The following is a 14,603-nucleotide window of genomic DNA, read 5'->3' as shown; positions in this document are numbered from 1 at the left end:
AGTAATATCTTCGTTAAAGACTTTGATGGCCACAGCTCAAACATGAGAGGTTGAGCTTTATTAGCTCCACCTTGCGGAAATTCCGGATACTATTATTTTGCTTGTCGTATTATAGGAGAATTTACGGTAACTCGCGGTATTTACCGGTAGCTTGCGGTAGACTGCGTACAGCGTACCGCAAAATAATGCGGTATCGCCTGCGGATTTTGAATGGCTGCATCTGTAGGCTGCCAAAAGTCTCCGAAACCAAATTTTGATAGCAGAAAATTCTCACTCGTCCAGAAGTTCCCTTGGGACCCAACATCCAGCACAGAGTGGTAAAAAAGCGTCTTTTTTGTAGACCCTTGCAGCGTGCATTGGTGGTTCAGTGGTAGAATTCTCACCTGCCACGTGGGAGGCCCGGGTTCGATTCCTGGCCAATGCAGTGGCTTTTGCAGCGAGCGGCTCCATCACTTGCATCCCCTTTCAACTCGCAACTGAAAACCCACTGAAGCTTAGAAGCTGTGAGCCAGGTCAGTACCCGGATGAGGATGACCTACAGGGAAAAGCAAAGCTTACAGCTGGAAGCGGTGTTAATGGAGCCAGCGGTGGGACGCTCACCCTGAGGTCTGTGCGGGTCCCAATGCCCCAGTATAGTGACGGAGACACTGTGTGGTAAAAAGGCGCTGTCTTTTGGATGAGATGTAAAACCGAGGTCATAGCTCTCTGTGGTCATTAAAAGTGACCACCAAAACCTTTGACAAAAGCTCTTGGTAATTGATGGTCTTCAATAATGCTTCTCCTTTAGGTACATTTGAAATCAGCTGAAAAATGCTGTGAAATGGGGGGGGCACTTCAGGCCAGTGTAGGATTTGAATTTGAATTTTTGAAGAACCATTAAACAGCACGAGAAAGCCCGTACACTGAATTGCAGGGCTTTCTATTCAAAGAAGGACAAAAGAAACTTCCCTGAATTCCATTTTTTGCAGCACAGAGAGGACAGTGGGAACAAGGCCTGTTAGCTCAGTTGGTTTGAGCGTGGTGCTAGTAACGCCAAAGTCGCTGGTTCGATCCCTGTTCGGGCCAGGCAGTCTCCTCCTCTCTTGCCAAAACCTGTTGCTTTCTTGCTGTGGTGAGATTGGTGGTAATGCAAAGACGCCACATACTACCGACAGACGAGAGTGTTGCGGGAGAAGAGAGAAGTGATGGAAGATTGAAGAGTGTCCTAGGTGGAGCCAAGATGAAGTGTCACAATTGCCTAGGGGAGGATTTCAAATGTTTAAGATGGTAAAAATAACCGGAAGTGATCCCCCAGTCCGGCGCAGTCTGACGTACTTCTGTCATATAAAGTAAAACTAGATGTCGAACTGGAGCCTCACCATTTGCATAAGTGAGGCTCCAGTTATACATCTAGTTTCACTTTAAATGACAAAACTGAAGAGACTTAAAAGAGCTGGAGAGGATTTCTTACAACTTTTGAGCCGGCACAGTTTTCGAAAACGTTTTCTTCACGCTGCACTATACAACACAGACAGCCAAGAGTCTCCAAAACAAAACGAATTGACAGATAGGAGAAAAGTCCCACTCGTCCTAAAGTTCCCAAAATCCAGCACTGAGCGTAAACAAAGTGTTCAAGTAGCGTGGGAATGCTACCCCTAATGCTAGCTGGAGTTTGAGCGTCTGGTTCAGAGTTTGCTCAAGAGTTTACCTTTCACAGATGCGCAAAGATGAATGTTGAGGGTGCACGCTTCAAGGCGCCTTACAGTGCAGGGAGTGATTAGAGACGATTCGTGACGTGTGCTCGTTCCCATATACCGTACGCCCCGGGTTGCAGTGCTAGGATGACGTCCAATACCGCTTCGGCACGTAACGGCATTATATTCAAGTGCAGGACATGAGGGTTTTATTTTGTTCGTTTTGTTCTGCTCTGCTTTGCTTTGTTTTGCTTGCCATGGCGTTTGTAAGAGCGTCAATAAAAAGGCGATTTCTGCGTCTAACACGAATGTAAGAGCTATTTCAAGAGCGGCTACTAAAATGCTTGTAGACATTTGTCTGTTGTTGATTGTTTTTTTGTGTCTAACAAAGTGCCATTTTCCTGTCCGGACGGGGAGACTTTATCATTCCCACATGAAGCAACCCTTAAGTCCTCTGAGGTGTGTCTGTCTGCAAGGCTTGTATTTTGGAAAGGTTTTTTTTTTAATGGAGAACGACTTTGAAAAAGGTTTCCGCCGGCGCCTCGCGATCCATGTGAGATTGTAGCAAGAACGCAGCAATGGCGGCGCTCGCTGTAGTCGTGTCCGAGTGGTTAAGGCAATGGACTAGAAATCCATTGGGGTCTCCCTGCGCAAGTTCGAATCCTGCCGACTACGGTGTTCTCCTCACGTCGTTGTGTGCCGGCGCAAGCAAGGAAAAGTGCCTTTTTGCTTTTCCTGGTGGTTTTAAAACGCGAGATCGCTTGTACCCGCTGCCTTGGAAAGAAATGTCTACATGTTTACTTGCACATTGTCTATTGTTTGTTTGTACATTGTCTTGATGCACTGTTTGCACTTTGTCTTGTTTTTTACACTTGTTTTACAATCGAGAGACCTTCTGTAAGTAAGAATTCCATTGTACCAGTACCGGTTACATATGGCAATAAAGTTCAAGTTCAAATGCTTCAGCGTCCGCAAACGGCATTTTGCAGCTGGAAGCAGATGGCGACGCTTTTTGCGGTCGCGTGTCTTGTGCCCCATTTCCGGCCTTTAACATCGAATCAATAAAGCTGTTAGAACCGACACCATAGGTGCTTTTCTTACAACTTTTGATCTGACTCAGTTTCGGAATGCAATTCCTGAACACTGCGAGAGACAACCTACAGATGCAGCCATTCAAAATGAGCGGTAAAAACCCGTGGTACAGTAACCAACCCGCAGGGCACCGTAGGGCACCGCGGTAAGTGATTGGCTGGCCAAAATGACCGACAGGGGCACTCGTGGTGCATTGGTTGGTAGTGAAAAGATTTAATCATCTAATGTCTTTACTGTGCACATTTCAATCCGCTTAGTTTTGAATATTTATATGGAATTTTACCACTAAAGGGAAATTTTAGTAGCTGAGCATAAAAAGAAGAGGAGCATAACGCATCTGAAGGTCATAAACGATATTAATTTAGGAACATAAACATTACTGTATGTACATAAACTGTACTGTGTATGGCTGGTCTTGATAGTGTAGTGGTTTGATGGGTTTACTGAGACAATTATCAATTGTAGCAGTAATCACGAGGTTGTTCGTTGGGGCTTTTAGAAAATCAATCGTCAGAACAACTAACAACGCACACACACGGGTTCAATACACGAGATACATTTATTAATATAAACTGTGCACCAAACATATACTAGTCTGCCTGGATACGAGCGGCAGACCTTACTGTGAGGGTTATCAATATACAAGGTATATAATCTCGAAGAGATGCAAACACAAAGAGATACACAACAGAGAATATATGTCAATATATATCGTTCGGTTACCAAATCGCTAATCAGTGTTATTACCCACTGTTACTCTAAACTCGGAAGTAAATACATTACTCATGAATTAAATTGATAACAACTTGTGTTGAGGTACAATTAAATTCTCGAGACGCAATGTAGAACATGGGGTTTACTTATCCACTGTGTTTGGATTTGGAATTTCCCGGCACGAACATCAAACCAGCTGACAGGCTCTGTTGCAGCGGTTGTCCAATGGGCGTTGTGTCGGCGTCCTCTGGCTACCGGCCAACCAGTCGAGGTGCAGCTCGGAGTAGGAAGGCCGGAGGAATCTGACTGCGGCGCGCAGGGCAGTCGTTGCTCCGAGGGGATCTACCAGCATTCACGTTGGTAGAATTCTGAATACGTACGGGATCCTCGGCCTCGCGCTTAGAACAAAGTCCAAGTCCTTTTGCAGACAACAGCAGTTGTCACGTGATTGTCTCTGAGGATGCGCGAAAATGGCCAAGGAGAGCCCAGAACTGAGCTTGCGCTCCCTTTTTGATCAAGACCCAGATGTGTGCTGATTGGTTGAGAGTTTGGCGGGCATTGGAGACCCACGTGGTATTACCACGCCCTGCCAGTCCCTGATTGGTTGGTCAAGGTGAGATATAAGTCACTTACTCTTGACACTTAGAAATGCAGTCCAGATGTCCATTCGGCACTCCCTAGACAGATAGGCGCCAGTGGATGACCATTGATCATTATAGCCAGGCTTAGCTAATTGCATCCCCGTCTGGGAGCTTGCTTCTTATCAAAAGAAAAACATCTTAAATCAGCTTGCATGAATTCTTTCTCTGTGGCTGCACCACAGAGATGGAGGGTGAGATGGGGCCTCCTTTAGGAGCATACCAACGCTTAATTCTGTCTTATTAACAAGCATTGCCGCTACATATCCCGCCTTTTTGAAGGTCACGAGGTCCTGAGGCGTTGTTGCCTTCAAAACAAAAACAGAGTTAAGTGATGTTTGTTGTACCACGGTGGATTCTACCACCCAATATTCACATTACCTCTCGAGAATTTGTACAGGAAATAGTGTTGGAAAGAACGTTGCGTATACCTGCTCTCAGTTATAAGGTACCTAGGAATGAGGCATTGGGCATCATCATTAGCTCTAGACCTTAAACTTCCGGCAGTTCACTATCAGTATCGGATAGCTCTGCAGCAGGCAGACGTTTGGGAGTGGTTACCTGATTTCGGTGATAAACCATTGCTCCCTTTGTCTCATTCAAACTACCCCGCAAGGCTTTGATACAAGAGAACAGCATCCAACACATTACCCCAGCCATGATCCAGCTACCCAGCAGCAGTGTCAAGATGACCACGTTTATTGTTCCTAGCGCCCCAGAGGATCCACAACGACTGTGCTTGGGACCTACCAGTGTAGTTTTTAAGTTTGTGTCGTTAAGAACAAATTCGACTACCTGTACACCCTCAAGACTTACTGTCTCTTGGATTCTCTCATCCAAGTCAATGCCGTGTCCTCTGAAAGCGTCCACAATCTCGAGTTCCGTTTCGTATAGTTCTGACTCCAGGTGATACAGTGCTAAATCGTTGAGATGCACTATCGCTCCTTCAGGAACTTGTAGAAAAACTGTTTGGTTGGGTAGCTGCACTTCGGTAGCTGTATCATGCCTGTCATATGTTATTGTAACCGTTAACTGTGGTGTGCTGACCAGCCATTTCTTTCCCACCTGCTCAACCTGGGGTTCGTTAACCTCACTTTTGCTCGTCACTGTGGCTTTACACTTTTCAGTGGCAGCCCCCTTTCTGATACCACACAACCTCTGAGTTGTGTCCCTAAGGAATGGCTTACTTGGGCATACCCAGTGGATATCCTTGGTTGATATACACAGTTCCAGGTTTGGAACAAGATACAAATTTGGATCATCCTCCTGGTAAGCTACGAGCGGTGGGGTGGTCAACTTCACATGCATGTCCCCCCTCCAGAAGCCAACGTTCGATATAGACTTGAGTCTATAGATATCCTTGCCACTCACGATGGGAAGGTTCAACAGGAAACCTATTTCCTTGGCTTCAGGGTTGACATGTATAGGAATGGCACTGCCTAGACTGTATGCAAAATGTACCTGTAATGGCTGCACCATCTCAGAAGTGGTTGTCCTAAGTACTTCTTCTACTAAGGACAGTGGAACCAAGTAAGTTGGAATCTGTCCCATGGCTAAGCTAGTTATCGTGGCACTAAGCTCCCTAAGCAAATCCTGCATCAGCATCCTGACCTGTTGCACGTAAGCATAATCCCACTGTAACACGTCGACAATCCTGCCCACGGTGTGGAGGGTGTTATTTAACACTGCTGCATGAAGGTTTACTGCTAATATTGTGCCCTGTAAGGTTTTCCCTAGGCTTTCCAGCCGCTGCTGCTGTTGATACAGCCTGTCCTGAATTTCTGGCATTTCCTTAAGTAACCCAGACACCTGCCTTCTCAGGGTGGTCAGGGTGACAGTGTAAGCAGCAAACAGACCAGCTGAAAATAGCGAGCCCACGGTGGAGGCCGCAGCAATCAGACCCCCCAAGAACCTTTTGGGGCGGCTGAGGCCTGTCATCTCCTCCTGGCTGACTGTTGCCTTCCTCAGCTGGCGGAGCATGTGTATAGTGTCTAGCTGGGCATGCCATACAGCATCCCTAGCCCACTGCCTGCCATGATGGGACACCCTACTGTTCATGTTGATGTGCTTCCGAAACACATCACTTGGGTCCAGCCGCACATACACTCGCTGAGTATATGTTCTGCAATTTGTTAACAACAATCCGGGAGCGTCCTGCAGGACTATGCCGGTAGGAGGACCGGGTTCCACAACTTCAAGGGGCTGTGTCGAAGCGATCCACAGCACTGTCAGGACCAGCCGTGGCAGTTTTAGGATTCCCATTCTGGAACACAGATGAGGCACATGGTACAGTTCCACTATAATTTTGAATATATTTTCCTAGGAGGACCTACACTACAGTACCTAACTACCTGCAGCTACAAAGGGGCACCCCCCTCTTGATCGGGTTTAGACTTTTAACCCTATTCTGTGTCCTCCGGCGCCATTTGAGGTGGGCGATACAACCGGAGGTGGTTGCGATGCACCCACTTATAGACCAGAGATTGCCTTCCTTTTTCAATCCGAATTCGATAAGCTACCGGTGATACCTTATCGACAATCTCGTGGGGTCCTGTCCAACTGGGTAAGAATTTCCGGGCCACCCCTGTGGGTTTGGCAAATTGGAAGTACAGGACCTTGTCTCCTACTTGGAGTTCCTGGTTAACTGCCTTTCGGTCATAGTATGCTTTCCTACCCTCTGCACTCCTTCCCAGATTGTTCTGGGCAAAAGCAAAGGTTGCCTGCAGATGTGCTTGCTGACACATACTGATGGGCCGTAGCAGCCCCCGTCGTGCTCAGGTCCTCCACCCCATAAAGACAGTGTAGGGGAAGAGTCATCTTCCGACCTGTCATCATCTCAAAAGGTGGGACCCCCGTAGAGCAATGGGGCGTGGCTCGGATGGCCATCAGAACCAGGGGCAGCTTAATGTCCCAGTCCCTACTGCTGGTGGAGACAAACTTTTTGAGCATACTAACCACCGTTCGGTTTGCCCTTTCTGCCTGGCCCGAGGATTGAGGGTGGTAGGAGATATGCAACTGGGCCTTGACCCCAAGCATATTCCACAGGGTTGCCATTACTGTAGCTGTGAAATGGGTTCCCCGATCCGAGTCCACGGTCAGGGGGAGTCCCCATCGACTGAACACATGGTTCACCAACAGCACTGCAGTTGTCTCTGCCGTGTCGTTGGGTGCTGGGAGGCACTCAATCCATTTTGTGAATGCACACGTAACCGTGAGGAAATATTTGTTCCCTCTGGATGACCTCACCAGCGGCCCCACCCAATCCATTTGTAGATTGGACCAGGGGAATGTCATGCCCTTTTTCTGGAGTGGTGCACGGTGCAAGGGCCGTGATGGTTGGAACTGGCTACACGTCAGACACCCCTTTACATACGCGGCGATGTCTTGGCCCATGTGAGGCCAGAATGCCACCTGCTGGATAGTGTCGTACGTGGCCTTGATTCCCCGGTGACCCCCACAGGGCTCGTCATGAGCGTGTTGGATCATGACCCCCCGATGGCAGCGGGGAACTACCCACTTTGGGACACCTTGTGCAACTGGTACACAAACCAACAACCCCTTTATAATTTTTAGGTTGTCTTTCACCTCTGCCAGCTCCTTCAGCTCTGGAGACTGGCTCAGCACCTGCTCCGAAAGAGGTTGACGCACTGGGTCAGCGATATGCTGATACATTAGCCCAATTGCTGGGTCCTGTTTCTGCATTTCCGCAAGATCGGTGTTAAAACCCTGTGACCCAAGCACTACAGATTGAGGGTCAGCTCCGACATCCTGTCTAGCCCTGCTTCGGGTGACCGCCTTGACCTCAGCCACGGTTTCTGGGGGTAGCCATTCCTGCTGGAACTGCCAGGGTTCACCCTCTAAGGCGCCAGATTTAGCCAGCCGGTCGGCCTCATCATTCCCGTCTTTGTCGGGTCTCTTCACCTGGGAGTGTCCCTTCACCTTCCTCCAGTAAACCATCATTCCAGCCTCGGTCGTGAGCTTGTCACTGGCCAGGAACAACTCTTTGTTCTTTACTTCCTTGCCCCGGGCATTTTTCATGCCGGTACCCTTCCAATACGGAAGATGGGACACGAAGCTATGTCGGGCGTAGTTCGAGTCACTACAGATGACAAATTGTTTAAGGCCATTTGTCAGGGCCTGCTGGAGGGTGATCAGCACCACAGCTACTTCCGCATACTGACTAGTCTTTGGTCCTAGCTTATAGCGGGTCGGCCCACAGGGAGTATTGTCTTGCCAGACTACTCCTACCCCTGCTAGCACCTGCTGTTTGTGGCGAAAAGAGCAACCGTCAACATAGGCCATGGGTAAGCCCTGGCCCACGTTTTCATCGTAGTACCGGTGATTGTTCGGTAGCTCAGCAGCGGGAATTGTTTCTGGAGCTTCCATGTCAGTGTCACAGCCGTGACACACTTGGCCCAAAGCCAGGCCCTGTCCCAGGTACATTTTCTTGCTCTGTGCATAACGTACCTCTATCTCATAGCCTTGTAGGGCCATCATCCATGCCACAATCCTGCTATTTGACACCCTGCCCGCTTTGAGTCTCTGGCTATGCAGGAATGTCACAGGTTGGTGGCAGGTTTCGATGATGATCTTTTGTCCCCCTACATAACTACGGAAGTGTTCTACCGACCAGACCGTAGACAACAGGGCCTTCTCGCAGTCCAAGAACTTTTGCTCCACTGGGTTCAGGGCTCGACTGGCATACGCCACCACCCTTCGCTCTTGGTCATATTCCTGACTCAGAGCAGCCCCAAGGCAGTGCTCTGAGAACCCTGCTTCAAGGTAGAAGACCTTATTTTTGTCAGGGTAGGCCAAGCACGGCGCACTACCGAGTCTGCGCTTCAGCTCCATCACAGCCTGTTCTGAGGAAGGTCCCCACTCAAAGGGCACGTCTTTCTGCAGCAGCTTGTGGAGGGGCCTTGCTATTTCAGCGTAATCCTCAATGAACTGCCGGGAATAATTACATACTCCCAGAAAGCTGCGCAGTTCAGACAGGTTAGTGGGCGACTTCATATTCTGGATAGCTTGGACTCTGCTGGACTGTGGCTGTATGCCTTGGGCTCCAACCAATAGTCCCACATACTCCACTTGGGTCCTACACCACTGTCCCTTAGCCAGAGACAGTTTGGCCCCTGCACGGGAGAGCTGGGTCAACACATGCCTGATCTCGGCCATGTGTTCTTCCCAGGTCTGACTCCGCATCAGAATATCGTCCACATAGACCAGGTTGCCCCTGGCGGCTGCATCACTCATGGCTTTGTGCAGAAATATGTTGAACTCCGCTGGGGAGTTGGAATACCCAAAGGGGCATCGATTCCAGGTGAACTGCCTGTTTCCAAAGGAAAAGGCCAGTTTGTACTGGTCTGTCGGTTCTACCTTAAGGGTCCAGAACCCATTGGCCACATCCACTGTGGTGAAATATTTTGCTGTTGTCACCTTGGCTAACTCCCGATCTAGGTAGATCATTGGCCATCGTGACAAAGGAACCTGTTTATTCAACTGCCGGTAGTTAATGGTCAGACGCCACTTACCATTGGGTTTCAGCACCGGCCACAGTGGGGAGTTATAAGTGGAGTTACACTCCCTTATGATCTGACGCTCTAGTAGAGCATCCAACGTCTGCTTTATGTACTCGTATGCCGTGAGGGGAATGCGATACTGCCTGACATAGGTTGGGCGGGCGCCAGGGGCCGTAGGAATGCGCACTGTGTGCAAATCCGTCACCCCGCAGTCATAGGCGTCCCGTGCAAACACTTCCTGGAAATCCTGGAAGATCTGATGCAGCTGCTGACGCTGGCTTTCCGTTTCCAGGGCATCTGCCTTACCAACCTGATCCTGTACCTGCTCTAGGAACCCCGCTTTTGACGGCATGGCGGTATCCCGGGTCGCACTCTCGGCTGAGTGGTCCGTCGGAACCCCTGCGTGTACTGTATACACAACCATCTCATCCTTATCGCTAAGGTCCACTCTGCACACCTCCTGGTTGCAGAATCCCTCTATTGGCATAATTGCAATCATCCGCCGGGGGTAGGTGTAGTACACCTGCTCGGTCCCCCCCTCCCTGGCCAAGGGACCAGGGAGCTGCCCCAGTACTGGGATGGCCAGTTCGAAATCATAGAACCCATTGTCAATTACCAGTCCCATGTCAGTGCGAGCAGGGATTTTGACATCTTGTTTTGCTATGTTTTGCACCAACAGGCAGGTGGCTCGGCCATTCCTTTCCAGTCTGGGGGTACCACAGACTGCTAGGTTCAGTCTGATAAACTGAGCTGATGGTTGGAAGAAAACCATCTCAGCATCCATCCTCTGTCCCTTCTTTAGGACAAGGCGTACCGGAAACCCTGCTGTTGACGCAGGAACGATCAGGTCCGATTCGTTTACTACCTGGCAGGCCTGAGGAATCGTCTGACCTGACCGAATGTTCTCGGGGTCGCCGCTTAGAGAGTGGGCATCTGGGTTCACCCGTGTCCACAGCACACTGTTTACTGTGTCCAACTGGGCGCCCAGTCGAACCAACAGGTCTGCACCAATACAGACCGAATGGGTCAGCTGAGGTGCTACCTGGAAGTAGTGAGCAAACTTCCTTTTTCCGATGGAGATGGAAGCTGCACAGCTTCCTTTGCTCCAAATGGACCTATGAGGTGGGGGTGCCCACCACAGACCCTGTGATTGCGTCACCAGGGTCACCTGACGGCTTCGCGACAGGTCCTCGAACAGACCTTCACTGATTATGGACTTCTCAGAGCTGAGGCTGAGAATTACATCATCAACCTGCACTTCTGCCACCTGGACCCCTCCCACCACCATGGGGTGGTAGTCCTTGTCCCCCTGAGGTACCAGGGCGCACAGAAAGGACTCCCATTCATTACCGGACAGGGAGATCCACTCTTCTTCAGGGATGAAAAAGGGGTGTGCTTTACCTGGCGGGTCAAGCAGCTGCTCGGAGCACTGCTCCTGTAGTTGGGAGACCGTGGGAGTGCTGGCCTGGGCAGGACTTCCCTGTAGTTTTGGAAAGCAAGAAGAGACATTTATTTCTCGTCCAGAGGAACCAGGAGAATCCTCCAACTCAGCTATGGTGTTCAGTGGGCACTGTGTGATCACAGCATAACCACTGAACCCCCCTTTTTGCTGTACGACAGGCTTAGGGTGCTTGACCTGAGCCCACAATTTTCCACGCTGGCAGTCCACCAGAGGCTCCAGCCTGTCAAGCAGGTCTTGGCCAATGAGTAGTGGCTCTGTTTTAAACCTAGAGATGTAAACAGGATGCACCACGTTCATTGGCCCGAACCTAAGTGCCACCCACACTCGGTGTGTGATCCTGGCATGATCCTGGGTATAGCTGGAAATATCTATCTTACACGGTTCTACCTTAAGTCTGATGCCTTTTCCTTTCGCTACTCGTTTGAGCTCGCTGAGTAGATCGGCTGACATCAAACTAATTTCAGCCCCAGTGTCAACCAGTGCTTCTCTATCTAAGACGTTTTCAAGAGAAACCTTGATATAAATACGCCTTGCTTTGCCTTTCTGGCTGAGATTCCCTAAGAATTGTTGGAAGCCTGCCTTTTCTTTGACTTCAGGGGCGGGGTCAGCGCCCAACTCAGAGTCACAGCCTTCTTCCAGGCAGGAACCCTCCCACCCAATCAGATAGACTGAGGGAGGGGTTTGGGATGGATCCCCGCCTCCTCCAGTGAGAAGGGGCGTGGTCCCACTAAGCTCATTCACGCTTCCGGCATTCAGTGCGGAAGGTTTACCCTGTCCTGATCTCTCAAGCAGGGCTTGTTCAAGCCTGGCCAGGCGGGTTGCAGTCGACTCCCTTCGTCCAGCCTTCTGATAGGCTCTGCCTGTGCCCTTGCCTTCCCCGTAGCGCTCACGGCGGCTCTGACGCTTAGTGCGGTCCTGCCTGCCTATTTTGCGCCGGGGCTTAGCGGGCTCAGGAACCTCAGCTCCCTCGAGCTGAGGCGAGTCGTCAACCCTGCTGGCTTTAGTGGCGAACACGGCCGTTTTAGCAGGTTTTCGCTCTGAGGAAGCAGAGACTTCAGCTCCCCAGGCTTTTTGAGCCAACCTTCTAATGTCAGCCATTTTCATCGCTTTTGCATCAGTGTGCATCACAATCATTTTCCTGATTGAGGGATGCAGATTAGCAATGAATAAACCTTTGAAATTCACGTTCTCTTCGCAACCCTCTTCATTCCGCCCTGCAAAATAAGTGCGCCTAAGCCTCTCATAATAGTCGCGAGGGGCTTCAGCTTTTTCGTGCTTAATATGGTGCGCAGCGGCCACGGCAGCTATGGGATCGATAAAAGCCGAAAATTCTCCGATCATTGCCTGACACAGCTCCTCAAAGCTATTACAGACCTCCGGTCCTTGTCTAGACATCCACTCGTGGACCGCTCGGCTAATAGTTTTCCTTACTAACATAGCCTTTTCCTGTTCGGACGCTCCGGGCATAAACTGCAAAGTATGTCTCAGCTCATCGATGTAGGTTTCCACATTATTCCCTGACACTGACGGGTCAAACCTTTCTACATCTTTGGCTAACTGCCTCAGGGAGTGGAGGTTAATTTTTACGGTTTCTCCACGGGCAGGGGGACGGCCGTGATCAGGAGCAGGGGGTCTATGCCTGAATTGCATCGCCCTTGCGTCTCGCGCAGGACTCGGCGATCTCCCCCATGCCGATCCGACCACAGACCCTGGCCGGGAGAAACCTCCTCCCGGCGCGCTGGGTGAGCGCTCCGGGCTGCTAGGTGGGCTGGCATGCAAGTGGGATCTAGCCTGTTTTGCTTCCAGTACGGCAGCATCTAACTCCTTTTGCCTTTCCTGGCTGAGCTCATTTAAACGCTCAATTTCTTTTTCTTTTTCTTTCAAGCTCGCTTCCAGGTCTCTCCTAGCTACCTCAGCCGCAGTTTCTCTAGCAGACAGGTCATCTAATTTACCTAAAACTTCCCTGAGTCTGTCTTCACTTTCCTCATTTTTCACTCTCTTTTCTCTGATTATATCCAACAACTCAACTCGCTCCGCCTTATATCTTTCTAGCTTTCCCTGAAGCTTTTGAAACTTTGTCAGCTCGGACAAAGACAGTTCCAGCTGTTTAGCTAGATTTAAGGCGAAACTCGATAGGACCTGAACTGCGTTCACGGACCCTCCTGTGTTAAGCTGGTTCGCTACCTTAGCTACTAAATCTACTTGCAGCTTCTCAATATCATCAAAGTTCAACTTTTCGATACCGCTCCAGTAACCAGGATTGTCGTCGCTAGAAATAGTACTTATAAGCGACTCCACTTCAGACATTTTAGCAGCCATTGTCATTACGTCAGAGAAACTTTAAGAGTATTACTTTTTTTTCTTTTACCAAAATACAGTATGGAATCTAAACACCCGAGCAGATGGATTTCCAATCAGTACACGTTACACTAAACGCTAGAAAACAGGGGGATTTCTTTACGCAGTTATCAGCACACCCGGTATTCGCGTATAGAAGCCGCGGTGCTGTGCTGAACTTGAACTCACAGCAATATCAGTTATTCTGTGCGATTGATTCTCATTTCATTCTAAACTCGCCCACCCAGGGACGCCATTAAATGTAGTGGTTTGATGGGTTTACTGAGACAATTATCAATTGTAGCAGTAATCACGAGGTTGTTCGTTGGGGCTTTTAGAAAATCAATCGTCAGAACAACTAACAACGCACACACACGGGTTCAATACACGAGATACATTTATTAATATAAACTGTGCACCAAACATATACTAGTCTGCCTGGATACGAGCGGCAGACCTTACTGTGAGGGTTATCAATATACAAGGTATATAATCTCGAAGAGATGCAAACACAAAGAGATACACAACAGAGAATATATGTCAATATATATCGTTCGGTTACCAAATCGCTAATCAGTGTTATTACCCACTGTTACTCTAAACTCGGAAGTAAATACATTACTCATGAATTAAATTGATAACAACTTGTGTTGAGGTACAATTAAATTCTCGAGACGCAATGTAGAACATGGGGTTTACTTATCCACTGTGTTTGGATTTGGAATTTCCCGGCACGAACACCAAACCAGCTGACAGGCTCTGTTGCAGCGGTTGTCCAATGGGCGTTGTGTCGGCGTCCTCTGGCTACCGGTCAACCAGTCGAGGTGCAGCTCGGAGTAGGACGGGCGGAGGAATCTGACTGCGGTGCGCAGGGCAGTCGTTGCTCCGAGGGGATCTACCAGCAGTCCGGCTGGCTAGTAGAAAGTCTCTATGCACAGAGTGTGACCGCGAGTCCTCACAAGTCACTCTTTTGCCTGGGAAGAAGCTGGTTCGTTCCCGGTCCAGCGCTGCTTCTGAATAAGCTATTCAGGTTGTCGACGAGGGTCCAACTGTAGGCTGCCGTTGATCAAGCGGAGCATTCACGTTGGTAGAATTCTGAATACGTACGGGATCCTCGGCCTCGCGCTTAGAACAAAGTCCAAGTCCTTTTGCAGACAACAGCAGTTGT

Source organism: Atractosteus spatula (genome assembly GCF_055471065.1).
Source record: "Atractosteus spatula isolate fAtrSpa1 chromosome 16 unlocalized genomic scaffold, fAtrSpa1.hap1 SUPER_16_unloc_1, whole genome shotgun sequence".
Lineage (NCBI taxonomy): Eukaryota > Metazoa > Chordata > Actinopteri > Semionotiformes > Lepisosteidae > Atractosteus > Atractosteus spatula.
This window is presented reverse-complemented; position numbering follows the sequence as displayed.